This window comes from Pinus tabuliformis, chromosome 3_2, assembly GCF_031772625.1.
Source record: "Pinus tabuliformis cultivar Carrire ecotype Pingquan chromosome 3_2, CPIR1, whole genome shotgun sequence".
NCBI classification, from domain to species: Eukaryota; Viridiplantae; Streptophyta; class Pinopsida; order Pinales; family Pinaceae; genus Pinus; species Pinus tabuliformis.
Window position 1 is genome coordinate 915653602 of NC_142302.1, and position 14493 is coordinate 915668094.

The window sequence follows — 14493 nt, forward strand, 5'->3', positions numbered from 1 at the left end:
CTCTCCTAGAGAAACAACATAGTCATATACCTTCTAAACATAGGAAATTTGATCCTTAAGGAGTGCGATATCGAGTTCGATCCCATGTAATGTATAAAATTTCAAGTCAAATCCCTATTGGTGCATTATTTAGTTTGTTGGCACCCATGTTAACGGGTGCATTATTTAGTTTGTTGGAATCCATGTTAACGGGTGTGTTGATAAAAGTTTTTTTATTTTCCTTTTTGGTGTCTTTGGGGAACAAAACTATTCCATGAATATGGGTATTGCAATGCATCTTGGGTTTTTGTTGAAAATGTATATGACTAGTTCTACCAATAAAGAATTACGAAAATGCATTTATTCATAAATCTTTGACAAATTCCACAATTTCAATATTTTAACTTGCTAATTACTAAAAATAAGAAATAAAATAGTGAATTATTGTGTGTTTTAATGTGTCTTTTTTGAACAAAAAAATTGTCTAAACATATGCAAATGAGGTAAAAAGAGGAAAAGTGGAACCAAGATACCTAGTATCTAACTTTGCATATTCCTTAATCCGCACATCCCTTGCTTTCACCAAGTTTAGAGTTAGTAAGCTTTTTCAAGAAGTGAGACTTATAACATATTCTTATAGACATTAGCAAATGAGGGAGACTCTCATTGTTGACTTTACACATAGTTTTTATATAAATACCATTAGAAATATTTATGGGTGAAATATAACAAATTTTAAAAATTCTTCCAATTCAATAATTAATGTGATTTTAATAATTTTGGCTTCATGTTTGTTTCGCAAGCATAGAATTCATAATATGTGCTAGAATTTTCAAATATATTAGATGTAAGAGAAAATCAAGTAAAACAAAAAAAAATATTATAACTTCTTCATGCTTCTGCAATATTGTGGGATGAGACAAATGGTGCTTACCCTTTTACCTTCACACATAGTTTGCTTCCACATATTCTTTAGCTCCATAGATGCCTTGCATAGTTTTTAACTCTACACATACTTTTTCCACACAATAGTTCCCCTTCCCCGCATCCATAATTCCATGTGTCCACATCCATTCTCACCTCCATACACTTCATGTGTCAACCTTCATTCCATTGAGCACTTCTTCTACACATGTAGTACTTCACACAATTATTTCCTACATTTTTCCATTCTTGGATGCTTTCCTACTCAATGCTATTAACTACTTGTATTCCACATGTTGTGATTACAAATATCTCCTAGTATAATATTTATCATTATTGGATGGCTTTTTATAGCTTATAAATCATGTTTAGTACACCATGCTTTTCATCCATATGCTATGTTTCCTTTTGCATGTATTTAGGTGTGTAAAGTCTCTAAAACGTTTCTAACTAGTTCATTTTGTACACCTCCATTCCCCACAACCCATGTTCAACCCACATACTGCTCCAGGTAATTGCTTTCTTACACGCTTTCCTACTTAGCACTATTAAATTCTTGTATTCCACCTATTATGATTACTAATATTTCCCAGTATAATATATAACATTGTTTGATGGATTTTTACACCTTATCAATTATTTTTATTACACAATCATTTTTGTACATATGCTATGCTTCTTTTGCAAGGTTTTAGAGGCATAAAGTCCATAAAAATTTCTAACTAGTTCATTTTGTATGTCATATTTTCATATATAATATAATTTTTTGCATTATTTTATTCTTATATCAAAATTTTAAACCCTATAATTACATTAAAAAAATGTAATATAGTTTGATTTCATCATATTGAAATAATAATAATAAAAACATAGTATAAAAACAATGACTAACTACATTGTAGCTCTTTCCCTTATTATTATTATTAAATATAAAAACATTAATATATAAGTAAAATAAAAATATATAAAATAATGTTCTCATTTAACACAATTTTCCTTTCACAAATTTATTGTGTACAAAATTCACGTATCCCTTGATTATTATATGTTTGTATGTATTTACCATTGGTTATTGAATTCAATGCATGATTAGGGTGATGATTAAGTAATCCATTCACACTAATGAGAGGGATGTGAAACCCAAAGTGAGGAGTAGCGTTGGAAATTGGAAAAAATATTTTCCTTTTCATTTTGAAATTTTTAATATAATGTTTAAATATATTTGATCATTCTAATAATATGTTTCTGTAAATATATACATTTTTTTAAATTATGGTAGTCAACCCATTCAAAACATGCCATTTTTTTATAAATTTGTAGCGTTATTAAAGAGCTAATAAAAATACAGGGATCGCATATTTAGAATATCACGGGGATAATTACATGTGGCCAAGCATAATTTCTACCATTTATAAATTTGCGTGATAAGGCTTAATATTGTAAGCATTTTTTTTATTTAAAACCGTGACACGAGATGATTTGTATGGTTTGGTTTTGTTCTTTGTCAAAGTATGTTGAAATCATTACGTACTATTATAACTTTAGGAATGAATCCTTCATCTCGGACTTAATTTTTTTATAAAATAAGATTGGATAGTGCATAAATTAAAAGATGTATTGAGCTATAAAATATTCAAAGTTGGAAACAAAATTGCATAATAGAGTCTTAGTGGCATAAATATTATTTTATTTAAAAATATATTTTGTATGATATGGGTTTATTTCTTTGATGAATCTACCAAAATCACTACATATTATGGGAACATAACAGAGTGAATCCTTTAATATCTTTGATCTGAAAATATTATAAAATATGATGATGAAATAGTGAAGAAAACAAAAGATCCTAAATTGATTTGGTTAAAAAATTCAGTTTTTTTCAATTTCAATGTTTTGCTATTAGGATTGTGAGATGATGTATGTAGTGATGATATAATAAAAGTCCAATACAATAAACATTTCCAAATATATATAATAACCAATATTATTAAATTTAAGGTAATTGTTTTTTAACTATGAAAAATAGTAACTCATTAAAGGTATTTGAGAAAGGTTTAGGATTAAATCAATTATGAATTAACTTAAGTTGTTGAAATTAAGTTGTTATTTTCAACACAAATATTTAGATGGATGTTACAAGGAACATCAATTCTTGAATCAAATGTCAAGTTACCAAGTCAAGTTCAACAATATCTCTGCATAACTTCTTGGAATTCAATTAGAGTGTCCAAGGATTTGCACTTCCACTTTTTAAAAATCTTTAATAGCTTATATATATATATATATATATATATATATATATATATATATATATATATATATATATATATATATATATATATATATATATATATAGATATATATATAGTATTCCCTACATCACTTGTAGTCCCGGTCATGAGATTATTACAGGAAGCTTGCAGCGAAGAGGATGATATTCAACGCAGAATTAATCAAATGATTCACCTTCAGCAAACAAGATAGGAGGTTTCCCAAAACACTTTCCGGTTGCAAGAGAAGATAAAGAAGATTTATGACCGCAAAACCAAAGCACAAAAGTTTCAGTTGGAGGATGTAGTGCGGAGGTGGGATGGACATAATGAGGAAAAGGGAAAGCATGGTAAGTTTGACAATCTATGGAAAGGACCGTACAAAATCTCAGCTTATCGAGGATAGAATGCCTTTTTGTTAAAGGAAATGGATGGTCAGGATTGTTCAGGAGTGCCAGTGAATGGAAGGCTTCTGAAGCACTACTACTTTTGCGGTTGTTCCCTGAAGTTACTTCACCTTCGTTGTATATACCATTTTGATTTTCCTTGCAAGTTTTCCAGTACACTGTCATTTGAGCTTGGGACCTGAAGTGAAGGCTATAAAGTTTGAATGTTTAGTGTCAAGTTTAGTTGATTTGGTTTAAAGTAAAGTTTCAAGTCAGTTAGTCAGTCAGTTTTCAATTTGTATTGAGTCATTTTTCACCTTTTTTTGGTTTTGACCGTCTCGCCCAATCAATGGGACACTAGGTCTACAGTGTTCTTGACACCTCCAAGGAGTTGTCATCTCCAATAAGGCCAATGTTAGTGTTAGTATCTGCATACTTCCATCAGGGATCAAAATTCACTCTTTGCATTTTCATTTTAGGGGTCCCATACTGAAATTTTTGCATCATTCCATTAGGTCATGTCAAGCTGATCCACTGATGGTTGTCCTCTCTTCAGAAAATCTAAATTTTTCCCTCATAGAGTATACTTGTTGATCCTTCTTCAAGTTGTCTCCAGTTATGATTTCATGGTCAATTTGCAATCATCATTTCATTAGGTCTTAGGGTTTCACTCCAAGGTCAAGAGCCTAATTTAATGTGTAAATAAAGGTTAGCAAGGGTATGAGGATGATTAAGAAATCAAGCATGATGTCTTGTAAGTCATAGCTACTGAAATTATTATCTTTTAACCTAATGTAATTTTCACCTCAAAAAACATGTTTCTGAGGTGAAAACAGAGTATTTTAAGTTTATTTGTACTTCATATGTAATTTTAAGTCACTATATGTAATAATTGATCTCAGATGCACCAGAGCATCTCTCCTTGCTGCAAGACAAAGAAACACTGCAAAAATCAAGTCAAATTGAGCATTTATCTACTTGCAAAGACATAAAGAAGAAAAAGGCATTAAAACAGAGTTTTAAAGAAGGACAAGAAACATTAGAAAAGTGGATTTTTCAAGTGAAAAATCAAAACCTACTAATATTTAGGCCCTCACATTTCATTTTCAAATTCATTATCTTCATTTGCTAAGCAAGGAGTCAAAAGGTGAGAAAAAAAGGCAAGCTTGAGTGAGTTTTGAGTGAAGGAAGCTTGGCGATGCGCTTTTGGTAGAGTGACGCTGCGATTCTTGAGAAGTTGAGCTTGGCACTGCACTTCTGGCAGAGTGGCACTACGCTTCTTGGTAAGGTAGGTCGGCGTTGTGCTTTTGGCAGAACTTCACAGTGAAAATTTACACGGACACTGCACTTCTAGGGTGGCGCTATGCTTCTGAGCAGTGGCACTGTACTTTTGGCAGGAGAACTCAAAAACCCTCAAGCCCTCAAAGAAACTCCAAATTTCTCTCTCCTTTCATCATTACAAGTAAGTGGCCATCCCTCACTTTGGTTTTGATTTGAAAATCTAATCTATAAGCATCATTTTCCATGTTTAATATGAAACCCTAAAATCTCCCTAATGATTCCTAAACCCTAAATATTCACTGTTCATCCTAGCACCTATCCCTACAGCTCTATATTCCCCTATCCCTATTCCCCTATCACCTTATCCCTTTTTCCCTTTACCCCTATTCCATATCATTCCCATTCCCTTTATCCTTCTTCCCCAAAAGTAAATTCTCAAGAAGACAAGCCCTCCCCCATATTTCCTACTCCTACATTCATTTCCTAGCCACAAGCTCATCTCCCAGCCCCTCATTCCTAAAAACACTTCCACTCATTCCCTTCATGCATCTCAACCTTGCAAACATGGACCAAGAGGACCAAGACTATGAGGAGGAGAACATAGATAATGACACTTCAGCAGATAGAGCTAGGCAACCGAGAAAACCACATAAGGGAGGCAGGATTATCAGAGAAGAGTCATCAAACTTTAGGGAATTGCAAGCCTCTCAGTTAGCTGTCACATGTTTCAGATAACTTGGCTGCTATGAATTCTGTGAATAGGTAGAGAGAGTTCAATACCACCTGGAGCTCACTAGACCTTTTGCAGCCCATCTTCAGGAAAACAGGGTGACTCTTGTTGGTGTAACATTCACCATCTCACCTTCCATCATTTCAGATGCCACCAGGATTCCTAATGTAGGGGAGAAATGGTTCAAGGGCCAGGACCTAGATGAGCACTATTATGAGCCTTATATCAAACCCCGGTACAGAAATGAGGTGAAGAGACTGTTTCCCTTCAGATTTCTTGGAGACAAATATGTCCCCATGCTGAAAATCATCATGAAGTATTTCATTTGTGAGGGCAGATTCTCTAGGCTGTACACTTATCACATCAGGCTCCTCATGCATTTTACCACGGTGAGGATGTTAAACCTCCCTTACTACTTGTTCAGGAGTATTGAAAAGATGGCTTATATCATCCAAAGGAAGCCATACCCTCAACACATGAGCAGTCTTTATCATTACTCCCTAATCAAGGTCATTGTGCTTCAACATCTCAGTCTCCTTAACATCTCTTGGGAGACCTTTATTTCTCATGATATCTTCAGGGGTCCTCAAATTCCTCCACTAGTGTCCCAAGAAGCAGGAGGACCTTATAGCCAAGCGAAAATAGATAAGGAGGCCAAGGAGACAAGAACTACTGAGGTGCCTGTTTACATGACATATCAGAGGGGCACAAGGATATTATTTGTAGCAGATAGGCAAGTGTTTTCTCTGTGGGATGTGGAAGGGACCTTGCCTTCTTCATCAGCTCATAGGCAAATGCTACCTCCACATGATGTGGAAGGGGCTACGCCTCCTTCATCGACACAGCAGGTACAGGTGCTCCAGCTACACAAAGGGAAGGAAAAAATGCCAAAGCAAAGTCTGGATGATGAGGAGGAAACAGACTTTGACTTAACTAAGCATGATGAGCCGGAGCAGTGTTATACTCGTCATGGAATTGAAATCATTGACTTAGAGGCTCAGGACGAAGAGACAATCAAAGACATCATCATACAGGAAAGGGAGACTCAAGTGAAAGCTTTGGCGGAAAATTTAGAAAGGGCCAAATATGTCATTACATACTTGGAGCAAGAAAACAAGTAGTTGAGTGATAAACAAGTCCTCATGGAGCTAGAAATGCTCAGGGTAAAACGACAAAGTGGCAAAGAGGGACAAGTCCCTTTAACTCCTATTGAGCAGGAGATTGAAGATGATAGGGAGACTTGGCTTGAAAGAGTCAATCTACACCTTGAGAAGCTACTACGGAAGGCCAACAAAGAAAATCAAATGATCAGACACATGGCCTATCATTATAGGACCCGAAACAAGATTTGTAACGGGAGGGTCAGAAAGATGAAAGCTAGGCTAAGGCGGGCCTTGAAAGGTGAAAAGGAGGAGGATAGACTTAGGATGCTAGCTAAAGCTTCCTTGGCTCATCAAAACACTTGATGATGGTGCTTCTCCCCAATTTTGGGCAAATTTGGAGCAAATTTTGTCATCTGCAAATTTTGGAATTTATTACACAGAAAAACTGCTGCGCTTTTCCTAGGGGCACCCAATGAAGCAATGGTTTGAATTTTTGGATTCAAAGTGATGAGGAAATGTACCCTAGCAAGTTTCAAATTTTTTGGGGTAGAACTAGTCCACCAAAAGGTAAAAATACACCCTAAAAATGACATTTCTACAACTTTTTGGGCAGACAGATGCAGTCTTGGGAGAATCAAGTTTTGAGGGGTCAAATGAGCCTCAAATTCTGAAATTACAGGTTTTTGGGAAAGTAGAATTGAGCACCTTTCCAATGAGCTATCATCTGCACAATTTCGATTCCAGGAAGGCCTCCAAAAGGGACCTGAAAGTGGCACTGTGCTTCTGGCTAGTGGCGCTGCGCTTTTGGCAGTTTTGCTCAGTGTTGCTATTTTTCCAATTTTTAACTGTAATCATGGATTCTCTCTCATGGTGGATGATTTACCATTCTAAATTATGACTTGGCATGTAATTATGATAGATAAATAGTAGTAGAGGTTAGATTCATTGCTTTAGAAGTTAGTTTGAGCTCAAATGAATTATTTTTTCACTTTTAGAGGCAAGTTGTTGAGATGCCTATATTCCTAATTCTTGTTCAGTATCAATTAGATTAGCTCCTAAGGATGGGAGGAGTTTCAATAGATGTCTATATCTTCTTCTTCTTTCTCTTGGCAGGGGGTTGGACTCAGCTGCATGCTCAGACCTTGATTGTACACCCTTTGTAAGTAGTTTGGCAGGAGATTAATAAGAATTGCAACTATTTTTATGGGATCCCTGTGGTATGGAGTTTTAGTACAGTTTCTTCTTATGTGATTATATGTTTATATGTTTTATGTATGCCATTAATCATTTCATTGCTTCTAGTTGAATGTTTTCAAGTTTGATAGGCATAATTCATTGCATCAGTGCTCTGCCTTAGGAAACCATTCACCATTTCATGTTTTCTATAGTCTAGGAAGGATCCATGATTGTCACATGCCCTTATTAGCTTCTCACCAGTCTTAAACATCTCACCCCATTAAACCCTAGAGTGCTAAAGCCTATGCCTACCTTGCCCCACTGAACACCCTGCAATTCTGACCTAGTTTCCCAGACCTAAATTGTCCATCTCCTCCTGATTCGACAAAACTCCTTGAAAATCCAAATCAAGACTTTGTGCTACTATACCTAGCCTAATATCCTTTACCTGATCCAGTCATCTTGGTTGATATCCTTATGGAGAGAGCCCTCTCTCGGCCTAGTAGGGCTAGCTACTTGGCTAAGCGTGGTTTGTGGTTACCCTAGCATTGCCTTCCTTCAACCTAAGGTTCAATCCAGGTGATAACACATGGAAAAGGGGCTAGTCATGTGTTTGTGATGTAAAAGGATATCGCATATTTTAATTTATAACTATATTAAAAAGTTGATGTAGTCAAACTTAAGCACTAGTAGCCTATTGGGTTGTCTTATAACTTGGCCATTAGGAAGAAGAGGCATTCCATTATTTAGAGAGAATTTTGTTCCATAACTAAGAAAATATAGAAAAGAGAGATAGGAGGTAGAGAAAATAGAGAGGATTTGTGTACTATAGTAGCCTATGGGCCACATACATTACTTCTTTGTATCTGCAACCATATTTGCAAACAGACAAAGAGAGTGAAGCGGCCTCACCTTCCAGTACTATAGTAGCTTATACATTACTTCTTGTGTCTTATGTGCGTGTTCTTATTTTGTCGTTCTCTATTTTTCTGCATAATTTCCATTCACATGCATGAACTGATTATAGTGAAATCCACAAATATTAAAGTTTAATAAACTGTAATAGTCTACAATTTTCAAAGTTTTAATATAATATTATTAGGTCTATTGTGACGAACTCTCCAGTGGAATATCCACAGAATTTTACGAATCATTTGGTATCAAAGCAGGTTTCTTTGGATATTTTTGGATATTTGCAGGGGATATAGGTCAGTGGGGTCAAAAATAGTAAAACCCTAGTCATGGTCAGTGAATTTGTAAATGAACCTCATGATCCTACAGAGGTGAGGTTTTCATGTCTCCAACCATAAGACATAGATATAAACCGCAATGTAAACCTCTCCATGGTGGCCCTAAGCAATAAGTTAGGGATATTTGGAGAATATTGGGGTTTGAATGCAGAGGAAAAATCATAAGGGGGATTAGGATATTGGGGAGACACAGAGAACTAACTGAAGAAAGAACCTAGAGAAGATCAACCTAGTGGAATATCTATTGTGACAAACTTTCCAGTGCAATATCCACAACAATTTATGGATCACCTAAATGATGATCCAAATGGATATGGGTGTGTGTAGTAATACTATTCTTAATAAAATACATTTATATTCACAAATAAATTCATGGATCTATCAACGATATTGATTTACACAGCATGTTGCAACAAACACTACAAAAAATTATTTATGTACTTATTTATTTTATTTTCTACACTAACCTACTCTATTTTTAAAAAGGTAAAATATATCTATGTATAAGAGTACTTCCAATGGAGCCATTTTTGAAAAAGTGCCTTAAGTATGTACATACCCAAATTAGAAAAATGCACATTAATAAATACCAGGGTATGAGAGACAAACTTCTCTTGAAAAGATGCTAACAAGAATTGCTTAAGTATGGAGTGATGCAACAAGCAAATTATATATCGAAACTAATATTCAATATATATTTTTATCTCTTGATTTCTCATAGTTGTAATATCATGAAGTTCTTCCATGAATTCTACAATTTTTGGATGTGAAACCTTCTCAGGACTAATCTAAGTTGCCTGTAGTGGTGGAGGTGAAATAGAATGGGTGGGTAAATTTTGCAGTTCAACACTGTAAGCATGTTGTACTAGTTTATAATTGTGAGGGTGTGGAATTGATTGAGTGGGAAATTGTGTAGGACATGGAGGATTTTGATGATATAGTAGATTTCTTTGTAGGTTTGATATTGATAGGGAAGAAAAATTACATGTTTGTTTTGTAAGAACAGGGGAAGTGGCCATGTAATCATAATATGGGCCATGCCAAACATGTGGGAAAAATTAATGGGGATTATTCTGAGATCACCGAAACTACCATGGTGTAGTAGCATATGATAGATTATGCAAGTAAGAAAATGGAAGGATAGAATTTTGGACCATACATATAAGATGTGGTTGCCATGGTTGTGAACTTGTTGCATCTTTTCAATCTCTTTGATATATATATATTTTTTTTATCCCGTGCAAGGAAGAGAAACTATCTATGGAATGGCTAAAGTCACATATCCTATAAGTTTTCAAACTATCCAAAGGTCAACCTCTTCCAAAATGGCATCGATATCAAAACACTTCTACAAATTCTTCTTGGTTTTCTTTATCCTATAAAATTCCCAAACGTGAATTTGGACAGATAATAAATTCAAATAAATTACTTGTTTTTAGCTCCTGTAACTCTTTTCCTTGACACATATTTCAAAAAATATGAGGAAAGTTCTCTAGAACACTTACCATCCTTGAAGATTCCTCCTTCAAATGTTCCTACCAACTAGTTAGTAGAATGGGTGGTGCATACAACACCACTTAAATGAAATGATGAGATTTATTTTTTCAAATTTCTACCCCTAAGACTCCTACTTCTATTCATGCATGCTATATGACCTAGAACTAACTACAGTGCGCAAACCTCACCATAAGTTAGCTAGGGTGTGTGTGTAGGTTGATACATTCTGTATTTAATATCCAACCCTCTTGAAGTCATGAATGCATATACAACCAAATATTAGTGTGGCAGTGTTATTTCACTGCCTCCCTAGAAATGGTGCCAAAATGTTGCGGAAATTAATTACTTAATAAAAAATAGCTAGTCACATAAACATTAATTATCAACCTGAGGAATATCATTTTGTTTCAAGGCAGCCCACAAAATATATGCAAGTAGCTACCGATAGCTAATATTTTTTCTACATGAGATTTCCTATGATACTTAATCATCTACGAAAAGAGAGAAAATCCATCCTAAAGCATTTCAAATCTAGAAAGCCTGAATGAATGAGGAAAGTAAAGCTTAGAAAAAAAACGACAAAACTCAAAGTAAACTCTATTTCTAATTGAAGCAAACATGCATACAAAAATATGAATTTAATTGGCAATTGAAATTAAAACTCAACCTACAAAAATGTTTAACTCTACTGTGTTAATATAATACCATTAACTATTACAAAATAAATCAAAAATCACTATGGATTCACAAAAATAACTATTTCAAAGAACAACAACATGAATTCAAATGGACAATAATCATATATATAATGAACAACAATCACAAAATAGGTACAACAAGTTGTATTGACATTAGAGTCATAGCACACAATCAGAAATCAAAGTAACGATTATTTATTCACACAAAAGAACAACAAATGAAAAGTAACAACCTACAGTCTATGTAAATACAACACATATCAAATGTATATACTTTACATATTCAAGGAAACACCACTTCTAAGGGAGCGATCCTAACTACCTCGGTGTTAGTCTACCTTAAGAAAAACTCAAATCGGAGTACATGTAGAAAGTTATGAAATTACACTAATACCTCCCTTCATTAAAAAATAAAAAAAATACAACACAGTTATGAGCTCTGTCTCTAATTCAACAATTGTCCATCATTTCTCTTTGTTATTTTTTCTCATTTAAATACATAGAGAAAAGGGAAATTACGAATAAACTAATTAAAAAATGGTTTCCCCATACAATTTTAGATTGATTACAAAATATCAATAAGAAAGATGATATCTAAAAGATATCTCCACCATGAATCAGTTGAAACAAGTAAAATCTGCTATTGCAATTGCGAGAATTTGGAAAATGACCACAACAAAAAATCTAGGAAAATCTTCTTAAGAGAACCATGTTTTTCTCTCAATCCATAATTAATATTGTAAAATTGTACATTGAAAAACTAAATTGGCTCATTCTTCCCAAAACCCATGTCCTGGAATTGTCAGATCCATCCTCATTTCCCTGTAAAATCCAATGCAAAACCATCGCTTCTTATCCCAATGAATTTCTAAGTTGGAATATTTAACTATTAGTTTGAGCTCAAATTTGGAATTTGGAAGAGATATTGCAAGATAAAATCATGAGTAATGTTATAGAAAATCCACTCATAAACCACCATTGGAAAAATCATGCATTATTATAGTGTTCAATATATTAAAAACAAAGGAGAACAAGAATTACTTATCCACATGAGCATAAATAATTATGAAATGGAATTATATGATAAATATTGATAAATGGAGTGATAAAGGAATGGATTAAATGGATGGAATAGATATCAAGAATTGATAATTAAAATGACAAATTAGTGGCCCAATAGTTGCATTAAGTTATTGTTTTGTGGATGATCTTTTCTAAGTGGAAGTTATATTGAAAGGTGGGAACATCAGTCATACTAGCCTAAGAAAAATGTTTTCGTTAGATTGTTAGTGGCTGGTAGGAAGCCCTACATTTTTTGTTATTTAGTGTGGTATACTCACAGATATGTGGGATTCCATATATGCCCTATGTTAGACAAAATGAAGCATTTATAAGGAATATGTGAGGGTTCTTATGTTGTGCCCTAAGGTCAGTAAGTTTATTAATGTGATGGAAGTTGTGTAGAGCCCTAAGTTAAGCAGATGAAAGAATGCATATGTTGATTTTTGGGAAGATATGATGAAGCCCTAGAATATTCTTCCTTAGTGGTGTTAAGGAGTTGAGAGTGGGATGACTAGAAATCCCTAGTACAATGAACAAGAGGGAATACTTGTTATTGTCAATGGGTAGCTTTACTTTTGTGCCCTAGTTCAGGGATTTGATGGTGCAAATCATTGATAAGAGGGAAGATGTAGAAGTCCCTAAGAGCAGTGATGTTGGAAGAGCTTGATGTCCCTAAGATCAGATGTCTGAGACTCGGCCAATCCTAGACACCCTTTTGGATAGTGTAGCCGCCACACTTGACTCCCATCTTCAACCCCTCCTCATGATATTTGATCTTGAGACCTAATGGAGACTAAACCCCACACACACCAATTCATCTACACCACATGGATCAAGTTCCAAAAAATTATATAAGAAAAGTTTTAGTCATAATGAGGAAGTCTTAATGTATGAAAAGGAAAATGTTCAAGTACATAATTTTTATGGAACATTTTCATTCGTATATGAAATAATTATCAATTAATGTGGAAGATGGATACTTTTTACTTTGAGAAGAAATCATATCTCTTCTTAGTCATATTTCTAACTAACAGAGGGTTGAGCCATACCAGTAAAGAAAAATATGAGTCATGGATTTGTCCATATAGGAGGGATTAGGGCCTTACAAAATTTGAAGTCTTGCTCCATCAGTATCATTTCATTTTTTTCCGAAGAAACTATGCTATGCTTCAATACAGTTTAATTTTTTACTAAGAAGATCCTTGATATATGAGAGGGATATTATATACATATACAAGAAAAATAAACCAGAAAAAGTAGTTAACCATCAAATGGAAATGAGTGTAATTGGTGCAAAGTAAGCAAGAAAACAAGCAAACAAACGATTTCATTTTCCTTTTGAGGTTTTCCAATGCCCAGGAAACATTCATCAACCTCATGAACAACATTTTCAAATACTATATTGATCACTCTATGTCGATATTTCACTGGCTAGGGAATAAATCGAAATACTGTGTTGTGGGAAGCAATATTGTCATTTTTGCGGGCCTCAATTATCATTCAAGTACATTTGGTTGTAAAAATGATATATCCCTCTAAAATTAAGGAGGTTTCCCCCTCGAAGTGGATCATTCTCTTATCAATACTTTGATTATATTTAATTTTATCTTAACAACTAATACAAACTGAGCTAGGTAAACCCTGTCATCCCAAAACAATATTGAAGCAATAGTAACATCATAGTAAACTCTCTTTATATGATATAATACAAAAACCCTATCTCTATACTCGATAATAGTCCCATCATTTGTAATCATGCAATCATCCTCAATTCCATCCTCTATCAAGGTATCACACCTCTCCTCTTTAAGACAACCAGAAAATCACAGATGGAATAAACTAATGCAATATGACTAGCATATATCCTAGGAGATATAATTAAACTCATTGAAGATATGGGTGCTCCTACATGCTCTCTAGCCTCCTAAAATCTAGAAGGTCCATTTAGCCTCTCATCGGAATGTACAAGTTCCACTAGATCAACAAGTAACCTATAATGGCCACCCTTTCTCACTCCTCTAGAAAATTTCCTAATGCTAGATATACCATAAGAATTGATGGTACATTTCTAACTATCAAATGTAATTTTTGATTGTAAATCCGTCATATAATAAACTAAAATAATATTATTCTAAGA